Source organism: Oncorhynchus masou, unplaced genomic scaffold, assembly GCF_036934945.1.
Source record: "Oncorhynchus masou masou isolate Uvic2021 unplaced genomic scaffold, UVic_Omas_1.1 unplaced_scaffold_1189, whole genome shotgun sequence".
NCBI lineage: Eukaryota > Metazoa > Chordata > Actinopteri > Salmoniformes > Salmonidae > Oncorhynchus > Oncorhynchus masou.
In genome coordinates, this window is record NW_027001663.1 from 130,308 (window position 1) to 135,227 (window position 4,920).

Genomic DNA, 4,920 nt, shown 5'->3' on the forward strand with positions numbered 1-4,920 from the left:
TATGAAGATATTGGCTCTCATGACGCCCCCGCCACAGGAATGGAAGACCCAGAGTTACTCTGCTGCAGAGATAAGTTCATTAGAGTTACCAGCCTCAGAAATTGCAGCACAAATAAATGTTTCACAGAATTCAAGTAATAGCCACATCTCAACATCAATTGTTCAGAGGAGACTGTGTGAATCAGGCCTTCATGGTCGAATTGCTGCACTGAAACCACTACGAAAGGACACCAATAAGAAGAAGATACTTGCTTGGGCCAAGAAACACGAGCAATGACACAGACTGTTGAAATTTGTACTTTTGCCTGGAGTCCAAATTTGAGATTTTTGGTTCCAACCACCTTCTCTTTTGGGTGAACGGATGATCTTTGCATGTGTAAAGCATGGAAAATGAGGTGTTATGGTGTGGGGTGCTTTTCTGGTGACACTGTCTGTGATTTATTTAGAATTCAAGGCACACTTAACCAGCATGGCTACCACAGCATTCCTCAGCGATACGCCATCATTCTGGTTTGGGCTTAGTTGGACTACCATTTGTTTTTCAACAGGACAATGATCCAACACACCTCCAGACTGTATAAGGGCTATTTTATCAAGAAGGAGAGTGATGGAGTGTTGCATCAGATGACCTGGCCTCCACAATCCCCTGACCTCAACCAAATTGAGATGGTTTGGAATGAGTATGTGCGTCTGTTTGTGCCTTTCTGTGTCTCTTCACCGACTCCGCTGTTTCATAAGGTGTATTTTTAAGGCCTGTAGGACCTGCCTTGTTGATCGTGCTGTTAAGAAGGCAAAGCAGTGCTTTATTGTGGACAGACTTCTCCCAATGTTAGCTGCTGTTGCATCAATGTTTTGACCATGATAGTTTACAATCCAGGGTTACTCCAAGCAGTTTATTCTCCACAACTTGCTCAATTTCTACATTATTCTTTACAATATTTAGTTGAGGTTTAGGGTTTAGTGAATGATTTGTCCCAAGTACGACGCTTTTAGTTTTTGAAATATTTAGGACTAACTTATTTCTTGCCACCCATTATAGAACTCTTTGTTAAGTGCTGCAGTAATTTCACTCACTGTAGTAGCTGACATATATAGTGTTGAGTCATCCGCAAACACAGACACATTGGCAAAGCCAGTGGCATGTCATTAGTAAAGATTGGGATCGGGATTATGTTGGAGAGGCTTCCATTAAAGAACACCCTCTGTGTTCTGTTAGACAAGTAACTCTTTATCCACATTATAGCAGGGGTGTAAAGCCATAACACATATGTTTTTCCAGCAGCATACTATGATCGATAATGTCAAAACAGCTACCACAATCTTTTCATCATCCATTTCTCTTTGCAAATCATCAGTCATTTGTGCCAGTGCCGTCCGTGCATGTTGAATGTCCTTCCCTATAAGCATGCTGAAAGTATGTTGTCAATTAGTTTACTGTAAAATAGCATTGTATCTGGTCAAACACATTTTTTCCAAAAGTTGACTACGGGTTAGTAACAGGCTGATTGGTTGGCTATTTAAGCCAGTAAAGGGGCTTTACTATTCTTGGGTAGCGGAATGACTTTTGCTTCCCTCCAAGCCTGAGGGCACACACTTGTCAGCTTATATTGAAGATATGGCAAATGGGAGTGGCAAAATCATCACTATTATCCTCAATAATGTTCCATTCAATTTGTCATACCCAGGTGGCTTGTCATTGTTGATAGACAGCAATACGTTTTTTCACCTCTTCCATACTTCCATACTCACTTTTCAGAATTTCAAATGACAATGTTAGTCTTTCATAATTTGGTCAGTTATGCTTGGATGTGTATTGTAGGCATTTGTTTCTGGCATGTTGTGCCTACATTTGCAAATCTTGCCTTTGAAACAATCATTAAAGTAGTTGAATGTGAATGTGTTGGAGGGAAGGAAAGGTATTTTTGTGGTGGAAGAAGGAGAAGAAGATGGAGGAGAGGACGTGGTGGAGGGTGGAGAGACGGAGAAAAGAAGAGGGGAGAAGATGGAACAGAAGACGAATGAAATAGGGAGCAGTATGGATTCAAAAATAAGAAGAGGGAGTTTTCAGGAGGAGGGGGGAGTGGGCTGGGTGGAGGCACTGGGGACTCACAGGTTTTGGGGGGGCCTCGGGCTATGTGGGTGCCTCGGAAGGAAGTGAAGTGGAGGGGAGTGGGACGCTGACAACGATACAGGAGACGCAAATGTATACAGGGAGCACAACAGGCACAGGATAGAAGATTTTGAGTTGGTTGGATGAGATGGATTTAGAGTCAATTTCAGATTCAGAAGACATGGAAAAGATTGATAGAACAAGGGGAGACTACAGGAAGAGGAAAGCATCGGTGGAGGTGAAAAAGGATGGAAAAGGAAGAAACAGGTCGAGGATAATGAGAAAATATTTATTTTTATTATTTATTGGAATGGTTAAATTCATGTCAGTCAATGCGAATGGTTTAAGAACAATGGAAAAATTCTGATATTGGTTTAAGAACAATGAAGCATTCTGATATTTTATGCCTTCAAGAAACACATTGGGACAATATATGTATTTTAGAATTTTCAAAAAATATGGAGAGATATTATTTTTGTTAACCAATGGTCTAGAAATCCCCGGAGGGGTCAAGAAAATGCATTTTCGTTGTCGGCAGGATTCGAACCTGCGCAGGAAGATCCTAATGGATTTCTAGTCCATCGCCTTAACCACTCGGCCACGACAACAGTCTTGTTAGGAGTGAAAGGGCCACCAGGCATAGCCTACAGAAAGTGATAATTTTACAACTGAAAGAAAATGCAGTAACTCATTATAATGCATTGATGCCCTCATTCATTTGTTATTAAGTACAGCTGTTTTCTTATTTTCCTTGATCTTTGCTCAGCTCCAGAAGGTTTGCATTTGAGAGTGTTTATTATAAATTATTATTTCACTGTTTGAGGTTGTTATTTCATCATCTTATTATTACTGCTAAGCAGCATGACTCCTGAGAGATGCATTAAATTAGTGTCAGAAGTGGGATTTGAACCCACGCCTCCATGGGAGACTGCGACCTTAACGCAGCGCCTTAGACCGCTCGGCCATCCTGACTACAGCACAGTACCTGGGTATCGGGTTAAAGAGTATGGGGTAAAAGTAGAAATAGGCACAGCCTTCTAAAATCACCACAGAGACCAGTAAATTTATGCACCATACCGACTTGCACTTTCAATAGTCATTTGTTTTTATCAATGAAAAACTCCAGTCATTGATTTAACCTCAATATGGCCTTCAATTGAAAAGAGTAGTAAATCGTCATTGAATGAACGCTAAACTGGCCTCAGAATATGGCCATTCTGATATAAATGATAAAATTCCTCAGATAAGACCGAAAAAGTGTCTGGAAATATCAGCAACCATCAGGGTAAGAGTGACAACAGGTCCACATGGGGGAAATCTTAACAAATGGCTTAATGGGTATTTTTAACGCAATCGTGTTATTATTTATTTTTAGGGTTTAACAAGGCAGCTCACCTGTGACTTGACATTAGATGCGGCGACTTCGATTACCCTGCAGACATATTTTTGTTCTTCCCACCAATACAATCCACTGACAACGACCGACGAGTTGTGCGTTCCGAGATGCTTTTTGTTATTTGCCTGTTTGTGGCCCGCCTGTGAAATTGGGCGATTCTTGCAATTCTCTTTCAGCCTCTCATCAACTAGCTGTTTTTGCAGAGTGTTAAAAATACGACGCCTGGGAATACCAGGTGCTGTAAACTTTTTGTCAACAAGGGGGTGGTCTTGCATCATTTCATCAGCATCACTGCCTTGTCGAATTAAAACTCAGTTTTTCCCACAAGGCTGAATAATGTGCCCTCGCTTGAAATAAGTAAGCAAGCTTTGTTTGTATTTCATCCAACTATCTGTGCTACAAAGTGATGGCTACAGTATATGCAATTTCTTCCACTTTTTGAGTGACAAAATGCTTATCTAATTGGTGAAAACGCAACATCTGTTAATCAGATTCACTTTGACTTTATGTAGTGCACCAAGAGATACCGGCCTGAGTGAGCACTTCCTGTTTGGAAAGTGAGACAGGTGTTGGTGATTTCTGCTCTTGTACACCAGTATTTCTACTTGCACATCATCATCTGCTCATCTATCACTCCAGTGTTAATTTGCTAAATTGTAAATACTTTGCTACTATGGCCTATTTATTGCCTTACCTCCATTTGCACGCACTGTATATAGACTTTCTTTTTTTCTTCTATTGTGTTATTGACTGTACGCTTGTTTATTCCATCTGTAACTCTGTGTTGTTGTTTGTGTTGCGCTGCTTTGCTTTATCTTGGCCAGGTCGCAGTTGAATATGAAAACTTGTTCTCAACTGGCTGACTTGGTTAGTTATAGGTAAAATTAAAAAAAAAAAAAAAAAAGAATTTTTTTCTTTCAGAGACAGGGGATGTAGCTCAGTGGTAGAGCGAATTCTTTGCATGTATGAGGTCCTGGGTTCAATCCCCAGCTTCTCCACTACAATGTTTGCAATGACCCATCTCCTACTTTCCAGGATGTTGAAATTCTCAACAGGAAACAGAGATGTGCTAAATAATTTTCTCTTGTAATCTGAAGAACATGTGTTCAATCCCTGTTCTTACATTTATGGAACAGAAGTGGCATGGTTGCCAACTTCTATTGCGTCATTTTCAAAACATGGGTTAAATGACTGTCCATACTTGTTTGTATTTAGAATTGCTGCTATAATTTCATTGTAGTTTCATGGAGTGGTTAAAAAAGTACATTGATTAATATTGCATTTTATCTGCAAATAAAATGGGATTGAAGCTCAGAGGAGGAGTGCATGTATGAGGTCCTTGGTTCAATCCAAGGTTCTCCACTGAGTATTTGTGTGCCAAATTCACATTACACAACTACTACTTTCCAGAATG

The 4,920-nt window shown here is 40.2% G+C and overlaps 2 non-coding genes across 2 annotated transcripts; both read right to left on the reverse strand.

Moving 5' to 3' along the window:
- Window positions 1–2,636: 2,636 nt before the first annotated feature.
- trnas-aga (transfer RNA serine (anticodon AGA)) lies at window positions 2,637–2,718 on the reverse strand. Its single transcript has one exon. It is a non-coding gene; the product is annotated as a tRNA-Ser (tRNA).
- A 281-nt stretch (window positions 2,719–2,999) lies between these two features.
- Window positions 3,000–3,082, reverse strand: trnal-aag (transfer RNA leucine (anticodon AAG)). Its single transcript has one exon. It is a non-coding gene; the product is annotated as a tRNA-Leu (tRNA).
- Window positions 3,083–4,920: the final 1,838 nt, after the last annotated feature.